The following is a 9653-nucleotide window of genomic DNA, read 5'->3' as shown; positions in this document are numbered from 1 at the left end:
TGGGCGGGGTCCGCGCAGGGGCGGGGCGGGGCGGGGCGGGGTCTGCGCAGGGGCGGGGCGCGCCGCCCGGTGGGGGTCTGGGTCGCACTTAAAAGGGGCTCGGCCTGGACCCGCGAGCAGCTTTCCGCTTTCCGCCTTCCGCGTCGCGGGCGCTCTGCTCCTTAAAGATCGAAACGTGCTCCCGAAACGTACGGAGGTACTTGTTCTCCTTTTTGTTCTGTATCGTCCTTGGCTATTTATGTTAAAGGTTAGTTTTCAACACCCACGCGGAGGGAAACGGCTCTCATACAGATAGATACCAATTAAACACAAGCATTGTTTGTTGTTGTTGTTTACTCAGTGAGGGAGTTGAGAACATGTCCCTATCAGTCGACACTGTGGAGTCAAGGACTGTTGAAAGGACTTTGTAAATGGACACGAACCTGATTTTCTCCACAGTCAGGAAGTGCGTCAACTCTATCGCCGACAGAATCTGTTTATTTGCGCACCTGCGGGTCAGGACTGTCGGCTTGCCATCAGGGGTTGGCAGTTGACGGAGCTGTGGCACGGCCGCCGCGCAGGCACGGGTGGGCACCTGGTAGAACCCTACGGTTGTTGCTTCCTAGCAATGCGCGCTTTGCCCTGAAACACAGAATTCGCCTCCTCTCCTAACATCCTTGTCCCTTGCGGTCTCGGTCAACTTTATCAGGACAGTCCATAGTTGCGCTGAAATGAGAAACGCTCTCCGTCTATTTACCATTTTCAACATTGTGTTTTCTTTCTTTGCAAAGTTAAATTTGTCAGATGGCTCTTTTATCCATAGTTTAAAAAAAACAGCACTTGAAGTTTTCCCTTCTTTCTGCTTTTCCTGAGTTTGCCTCCTTCCCCTCATCAGAGAGTGGACGAAACGACCCCGTGGTGAGGGATGTGAACGAAGCTTATTTTCTCTTTTTTAACTGCAGGGCTCAGCAAACCATCGCGGGGCCGTTTGGGTGAGAGTTGAGAATGGTTAAGAATGGTGTTTTTACATTTTCAGTAGTGCTTTGAGGGTCACACCCATCACCATATCGTGGCATTTTATTTCTTAACAATTATTAATGCAAACAAGGCAAATGATTTTGAATGGTTTTTCTTGGCTCTCGAATCAGAAAAAAGTGTTATCAATACGGCGCCGGTGTTCATGCAAGAGTCGACGCTAAGTTTCAAAGCCTGAGGTTTAGCCTCTGAGCAGGTGGCTTCGAACCCCCAGGTGAGAGTATTTTTAACGACGAGAACTAGCGAATCCAGTAGGACCTGAAGCGGGGATCAGCTGGGCTAGTGTTGGAGCTGTTGGTTGTAGAAATCTGCGTGGAGCAGAAAAAGGCTTCTTTGAACAAATTTCAAAGCTTGCAAAATTGTAAAGTGTTTAAAAGCCACGGCAATTCAGCATGTTCCTCATCCATCCGTATTTTGCAGAAAATACCTAAATCTGTCACCAGTAAATTTCATTTGCTCCCATGGACGAAACCATCATCAGTTCCGTGAGGTTTGTATTTAACTGTGATAACGCACAGCATGATGTTTATCAGTTTACCCCCCTGGTCAGTGTACGAGTCCGTGGCATAAATATGTCGACAGCGGTCCAGTTACCATCTTCGTTTCTAAGACCCTTTCACAGCCTCTAACAAAACTCTACCCATTAGACAATAACTCCCTATTTCCCTCACCCCAGCCTCTGGTGGCCTTGATTCTGCTTTCTGTGTCTATGAATTTGCCTATTCCAAATGGCTCGCACAAGTGGATTCATATAGTGTTTGTCTTTGTGTGTGTGTGTGTGTGTGTGTGTGTGTGACTGGCTGATTGTACTGAGGAAGCATGGTCTATCCACATTGTTTTGGTTTTTTGGGTTTTCTTTCCTAGAGGATGCCCTGTGAACCAGCTGAAACGGTTGATAATTTGGCAAATGTTTGTGCCTTAAGAGGCTGTACTTGAAATGCTTATGCCCTTCGAGGGGTTAGAGGGTGCCCCTGCGGAAGCCAGTCCAGCGCGGGTCTGCGGCGGTGTCCCGGATGTCACCTAGGGATGTCTGCACAGAGCTGTGTCTGTTTCCAGTGCCTCTAGCTGAGCAGGGGACAGCCCTTGAGTCTCCAGAGAGGTTTTTCTGAGCCCAGTTACGTTCCAGCAAGGAGAAGGAGCGTGACGTTGTTTTTCTGGCTGTGCGTAGCATGTACTTTGCTCCAGCGCTGTTGTGCACCCACCAGGGGCCCATGTCGGCAGCAGTGACTACTAGTTCGGGTCCTATAATGCTATTTAGGCGTCAGCATAACCAACTGTCAGATTGATGAGTGAATGTGGCCAAGGATTTTAAAAACCAGTGTGAAGGGATGTTGGGTTTGCGCCTGGCTTGTTAACAGGAGGGAGATGCAGCTTGAAAAATAGCGCGTCGTGGAGGATCCTTGGATAAATAGGATAGATCGAGACAGGCAATATCCAGTTAGTCTCTGAATCAGCACTGAGAAAGCGAGGTTGACTTAACTGATTTTTTTTTTTTCCTCTTAGCGTGAAGAGACACTTCAAGGGAGGAGAATACAGGTGGAGGCAAAAGTTTCTGAGATGTGACCTGGGGGTGTGTGTGCTTGGTGTTGCTGTCTGCTTTCAGAACCTGGAAATTGGCTCTGCAAGTCCTTACTTTGAGATCGTCCCATTGTCCTGCAGGGAGTGATCTGGGTCTCGCTTGGTGTGGTTCTCGTGACTCTCGGAGGATTTTTCTTTAATTTCTATGGCAGGTGTAGGTTTGCAGTGTGTGTGTGTGTGTGTGTGTGTGTGTGTGTGTGTGTGTGTGTGTGTATACACACATACATAAATATATATATTTTATATATGTATTTTTTAATGTTTATTTTTGAGAGAGAAACAGGGTGAGCAGGGGAGGGGCAGAGAGAGGGGGAGACACAGAATCTGAAGACAGGCTCCAGGCTCTGAGCTGTCAGCACAGAGCCCGACACAGAACTCGAACCCACAAATCGTAAGTCGATGACCTGAGCTGAAGTCGGACGTTTAACCCACTGGGCCACTCAGGCGCCTAGGTTAGCGGTGTCTCGTATGTTCTTTCCCAGTAAGGTGACACTTCATGCTTCTAAAAAATCGTCATGCACACCCAGTCTCCCGGTTGAAAGGGATAGTAAGGCTTTTCAGTTGGCGGAGTTCATGTGTTTTTTACCTGTTGATGACTTGTTAGCTCTTGCATAACTAGAGCTAGTTACAGCATTACATTGTTAACTGACATCCCCGTGATGTTCACTCGGTCTAGGAACAGAAACCTCAGAGATGCCAGTGGGCCCAGGATGATGAAAAACTATTTCAGAAGGGGTCAATCCACGTCTCCTATGTAGTGGAATCTAGATTTTTACAGAGGACAGAGGTAATGCTTCTAGTTATTCAAGCCCTCTCTTAACAGATTTTTCCTTTTTTTTTTTAAAAAAAATTTGTAATGTTTTTACTTATTTTTGAGACCGAGAGAGAGACAGAGCATGAGCGGGGAAGGGGGAGAGGCAGAGGGAGAAGGAGACACAGAATCCAAAGCAGCTCCAGGCTTTGAGCCGTCAGCACAGAGACCGATGTGGGGCTCGAACCCACCAACTGTGAGATCATGACCTGAGCCGAAGTCGGACGCTTAACCGACTGAGCCACCCAGGTATTCCTTCACAGATTTTCCTAAAGTCCTTTTTTTTTTTTTTTTTTTGGTATCAATTTTTAGATTCCACTTGTCTGTATGATTGAGAATGGAGTGAGGGATGAAAGTAGCTCAGAGTTTTTTAAGCAAGTAGTTTGGTTCTGCTACCAACGAGCACTTTGGTCTGCCATAATCCACAAAGGAATGCCAGGATAGACAATCTGTTATTAATTTCTCTACCAATGTTGTGGCCTCAAGTGTCCCTAGTGGGATAGCATTCAGTCCGTTCATGAGCCACGCAGACAATGACCAAGTTGTAGAAAGAGCCTGAAGCTGGTGGTAAGTCTATAAAATCCATGTGGAGAATGCTGCTGGGTCCAGGGGAAGCCTCGAAGGACAGATCTGGGTTCCTTAATGTTCCCTCGTCTGTACCTGTGTCCCATCTGATGGGAGGGAAGGGCAAGCAGAGGGGTAGAAAGGAGGGGGGTACAGGACATCCATGTGGCCAGCGTGTCCTCTGTCTGGTAAACATACGGCGCTCTCGTGAATCCGCGTCTTTGGCAGATTCCAGGATCTCTGCCCGACAGTCCGTTACATCACACGGGGGTGAGAGCAGGTTTATAAACTGGGTAGAGAGAGGATGGGGGCTCTGTTTTCAGCCCTGTGTGTGGTCAGTCTTGTCAGCCCTGGCGTTCCCAGCGAGGGGAGGTCAGTCTCCTCAGTACAGGCTGGACCGTGAACAATAGTTAAGTTTGGTCACGAGACGAATAGACTGTAAAAGTGTAACAGTTACATGCTCGTCACCGACAGTCGTGTCCACAGAGGTGAAGAATCCACAGGATCTCCAGATTGTGCCAACAGTGCGGGAGGCTCCAACGGCATCCCTGGCATTGTAAGTGGTGGCACTGTTACCTTTGCCAACGTGCAGACTCCGAGTGCAGTGGCGTGGGCTGACATGACGTTGGGTACTGCGCACCCCTTCGGGTGCCACGCGGGGAAGCCGTGGTGTGACCAGTCACAGGTTCCTGGGGTTTGGTTTCCGAGAGCCATCGTAAAATTGAAGTCAGTTTGGGTTCTCTGAATGGATACAGAAGAGATCTTTGGCTTTGAAGCCATTTCTATGGCAGCTTGGAACGGAGCTCTCCATCAGGGAGAAGGTAGAGGAGCTGGATTTGAAGGGTTAAAACAGTGTCTGATGATAGTGGTTTGGTTCACAGACTCTTTGCCTCCACGTAGACAGGGCACTTTGCTGACCTTTTTTCCCCTTAAAGTTTATTTATTTTGGGAGAGAGGAAGAGAGGGAGAGCCCCCAAGCAGGGGAGGGGCAGAGAGAGGGGGGGAGAATCTCAAACAGACTCCACGTAGAGCCCAGTGTGGGGCTTGATCCCACGAACCACGAGATCATGATCTGAGCCGAAACCACGAGTTGGAGGCTTCACCCACTGAGCCATCCAGGAACCCCCCTCCGCTTTTGCTCCCTTGTATCAAGTGTCCCCAAGATGTGCGCTGTACTCCAGCGAGCAGGGTTCCCAGCCCGTGGTACTCTCGCCTCATGATAACTGCGGGGGAGAGCAATACACTTTGTCTGCCTTCTTAGGCCCCGTGGTCGCGGCCTGCCTGCTGAATGGGCTGTGGTTCCGGCGGCTCTGGTCGGGGCTTTGCGTGGCGGCCGCAGGAGGTGGCGGGTCGCTCGTGCCGCGTGAAGCTCACAGGTTTCCGCTTCAGGTCAGCCACCCTCTTCCTCCGCGGCCCTGCAGCCTTGGGGAGATTGTTCGGTGATTAGCAGCTACCAACGCGCATTTAAAGGTTTTGAGAGACCACGACGCACCAGGGAGATTATGATGATTACTCTTAAGCGGATAATTTCCACTGTTTGTGGAGTGTACTTCGAAGCCATGGTCCTCAAGACCCAAATCAATCAAAGTCCAAGCAGTCAAAAAGTCTATGTGGCAGGCGTCACCTTTTGACAAAAAAATGTTTAATGTTTTTTATTTATTTTTGAGAGACAGAGGCAGTGTGAGCAGGGGAGGGACAGAGAGAGAGGGAGACACAGAATCCGAAGCAGGCTCCAGTCTCTGAGCTGTCAGCACAGAGCCCGATGCGGGGCTCAAATCCAGGAACCGTGAGATCTGACCTGAGCCGAAGCCGGACGCTTAACCAACTGAGCCACCCAGGCGCCCCAGGAGTCGCCTTTGTAAGCCATGCGGCGTGTTTTATGATCTAATATAACTGAGTTTCAACTTTCCCAGAAGTATTAATCCAGGTACAGCACACGGTGTGGGCCGTAGCACTGATAACCTTGCTTTGCTAAAGATCATCAACAATTATTCTGTTATCGGGAGCAGCTTGAGCCAGAGTCTGAGGATTTTCACAGGGCAGCTGTTGCTTTCGCAGCAGATTCTGCAGTAACTTTCAGACTTAAGGAGAGAGGTGCCTGGGGGCGCTCAGTGGGGTGAGCATCTGACTCTTGATTTCAACTCGGGTCATGATCTCAGGGCTGTGAGTTCACGCCCCACCCAGGGCTCCACGCTGGGCGTGAAGCCTGCTTAAGAAAATGAGGGGCACCTGGGTGGCTCAGTCTGTTAAGCATCATGATCTCGTGGTCCGAGGGTTGGAGCCCCTTCAATTCTAGGTCTGTCTGTCTGTCTGTCTCTCTCCCTTCCCCATTTGTGCTCTCTCTCTCTCTCTCTCTCAAATATAAATAAGACATTAAATTTTTGAAAAAGAAGAAAATAATAATTAAGGAGACATTTCTGATCACAGACTCATTGACTTTTATCCCTAATCAGATAAGTAGGAACCTAACAGAAGGAGTGAATCCTCAATTGGGAAAGTCTCTTGGCAGGTGCTTTCTTTTTCGAAGTGTTTTGTTTAACTCCTAGTTAGTTAAGAATAGTTTATATTGGTTTCCGGTGTATGCTACCGTGACTCCACATTTCCGGACATCACCTGGCGCCCAGCATGTCCGTTACACGCCTTAATCCTCATCAGCTGTGTACCCCACGGCCTCACGCCCCTCTCCTGCAGAGACCGCCTGTTCTCTGGAAGAGCTGTTTCTTGGTTTATCTGTTTTCTTCCCCTTTGCTTGTTCGTTTTTTAAATTCCACATAGGAGTCCAGTCATATATTATTTGTCTCCGACTGATTTCACTCAGCATTACACTCCCTGGCTCCACCCATGTCGTTGCAAATGGCAAGATTTCATTCCTTTTGATGGCTGAGTAATAGTCCATCGTGTGTGTGAGTGTGTGTGTGTGAGTGTGTGTGTGTGTGTGTGTGTGTGTGTGACAGTATATGTACCACAGCCACATTCTCCATCCATCAATTGATGGTCCGTCTGTGTTGCAGCATATATGAAATTACATTCCTTTTAATGACTAAATGATATATGGATAAGCAAAGTGTGTGTGTGTGTGTGTGTGTGTGCATGCACGCGTGTGTGTGCATGCACGCACACACATTGGGCTCTGTGCTGACAGCGCAGAGAATGCTTGGGATTTTCTCTCTCTCCACCTCTCCCTTGTTCATGCTCTCAAAATAAATAAACTTAAAAAAATCATTTGGCCAGAAGCGTATGGGTTTATTTTGGAACTCCCAGTTCTGTTCCTTTGGTCTGTAAGTCTGTCTTTGTGCCGCTACCAGAGGATTTTGATTACTGTAGCTTTGTAGTAAGCTTTTAAGTATGAGTCGTCCAGCTTCCTTCTTTTTCAGATTTTTTTTTTTGGCTGCTTGGGTTGTATTGCTTTGCTAGGGCTGCTGTAACACAATACCAAAGGGGGCGCCTGGGTGGTTCAGTTGAGGAAGCATCTGACTTCAGCTGGGGTCAGGATCTCACGGTTCGTGAGTTCGAGTCCTGCATCGGGCTCTGTGCTGACGGCTCAGGACGTGGACTTGCTTCGGGTTCTGTGTCTCCCTCTCTCTCTGCTCCTCCCCCACTCATGCTCTGTCTGTCTGTCTCTCTCTCTAAAAAATAAACATTTTGAAAATTTTTACTAAACAAAACAATATACCAAAGCCTGGGTAGTAAACAGATGCTTATCTCCTTACGTTTCTGGAGGCTACAGGTCTGGGATCAGAGTGCTGGCAGGCCTGGTCTCTCCCGCCGCCTCTCCTTGGCTTGCACGTGACTGTGTGTGTGCATCCCTGGTGTCCTGCCGGGTGTCCACCTCTCCTCTTACAAGGACACCAGCCAGAGTACACTGGGGCCTACCTTTAATGGCCTCACTATAACTTAATCATCTTTTTAAATTTTTATTTTCTTTTTTAAGGAGTTTTTTTTTTTTAAGTTGATTTATTTTGGGGGAGAGAGAGAGAGAGAGAGAGAGAGAGAGAGAGAGAGAGAGCAAGCAAGCTAGCACAGCAGACAGACAGAGAGAAAGAGAGAAAGAGAGGGAATCCCAAGCAGACTCTGTACTGTCAGCACAGAGCCCAATGTGGAGCCCGAACCCACAAACCGCCAGATCATGACCTGAGCCGAAATCAACCTGAGTGTTGATGACACAGCCGACTAAGCCACCTAGACACCCCAGTCACCATTTTATTTAAAACTTTTTTAAACAATTTTTTTTTTTTCAAAATGTGTTTTGAAAGAGGGAGAGCATGAGAAGGGGAGCGGCAGGGGGAGAGGGGGAGCGGGAGCCCCAGCAGGCTCCAAGCTGTGCACAGAGCCCAAGTTGGGGCTTGAACCCATGATCTGCGACATCATGACCTGACCTGAAATCAAGTCAGGTGCTCAACTGACTGAGCCACTCAGGTGCCCCTTAATCACATTTTTTAAAGTCCTGTGTTCAAATATGGTCACATTTTGAGGTGCTGGGGGTGTAGGACTTCAGCATATGGATTTAGAGGCACACAGGTGAGCCCAAGACATGGACTGCATGCAGTTCCATAGGATTTTGAGGATCAGCTTTTCCGTTTCTGCACAAAAGGCTGTTGGAATTTTGATAGGATTGCACTGAATTTGTAGATAGCTTTGGGGATTACTGACCCCAAGTCTTCCAATCCATGAGCATGGGACATCTTTCCATTTATTTAGGTGTTCTTTAATTTTTTTTCAGAACTTTATTTTTTTCCAGGCAGCAAATCTTTCACTCATTGGCTACATTTATTCCTGAGTATTCTATTTTAGGTTAGGATACTGTGATGTAATAAGAAATATATATTTGGTTTTTGTCCCCAGTTCTTGGCACAAAAGTTTCTGAAATACTTTAAATTCCCTGAGTGGTAGGGGTGGGAGGACCATCTTTTCTCGTTTGTTATAAGCTCCTTTTATCCAGGCCTAATGAGGTCACTCTTGGCGGGCTCACGGATAGCTTGGGGGCTAGCTGCTTGAAGAACCAAGCGTGTGACTGGAAAATTGGAGCATTCGGCTCTACCCCTGATCTCTGGGGCGGAGAGAGGGGCTGGAGATTGTTACCTGCCAGCAGTCAATGATTTGATCTGATCAGTTGTGCTCCATGATTGATCCTCCCTAGAAACTAAGTGATGTGGTTGGAAGAGCTACTGGGTTGGTGACCATGGGCCAGGAAGGTGGCACATCCCCAACTCTGGGACGGAAACTGCTGCACTCAGGACCCTGCCAGACCTCAGCCTATGTATCTCTTCATCTGACTGTTGATTTGTATCCTTTATTTTTTATTTTTTAAAAATGTTTTTGAGAGAGAAAGTGCAGGGGAGGGGCAGAGAGGGGGGAGGACAGAGGGTCTGAAGCAGGCTTTATCCTGACAGCAGAGAGCTTGACACAGGGCTTGAACCCATGAACTGTGAGCTCATGACCTGAGCCAAATCAGGTGCTTAACCAACTGAGCCACCCAGGCGCCCCTCATTTGTATCCTTTATAATTAACTAGTTATGGTAGAGTTTTTTTCCTGTGTGATATGAACCATTATAACAAATTACCGAACCCAAGGAAGGGGTCATGGGAAGCCCCAGTTTGTACCCGAGTCAGACCAAAGCGAGGGTAACCTGGGGACTCACTCCTTGTGATCGCTGTCTCACTCCTGGGGGAGCCCCGTGGGACTGAG

General features: G+C 48.2%; 1 long non-coding RNA gene across 1 annotated transcript in view; it reads left to right on the top strand.

The window, feature by feature from the left end:
- The first annotated feature begins 81 nt into the window (after positions 1-81).
- The window catches only part of LOC115301052, an 11163-nt gene continuing 1591 nt past the window's right edge, over positions 82-9653 (top strand). The window contains exon 1 of the long non-coding RNA XR_003912955.1: positions 82-196. This is a non-coding gene — a long non-coding RNA (uncharacterized LOC115301052). The remainder of the gene's footprint in view (positions 197-9653) is intronic.

Source organism: Suricata suricatta, chromosome 9 (assembly GCF_006229205.1).
Source record: "Suricata suricatta isolate VVHF042 chromosome 9, meerkat_22Aug2017_6uvM2_HiC, whole genome shotgun sequence".
In the NCBI taxonomy this organism is placed as follows: domain Eukaryota; kingdom Metazoa; phylum Chordata; class Mammalia; order Carnivora; family Herpestidae; genus Suricata; species Suricata suricatta.
The sequence above is the reverse complement of the archived record's forward strand: the minus strand, read 5'-3'. Positions and strand labels throughout refer to the sequence as shown.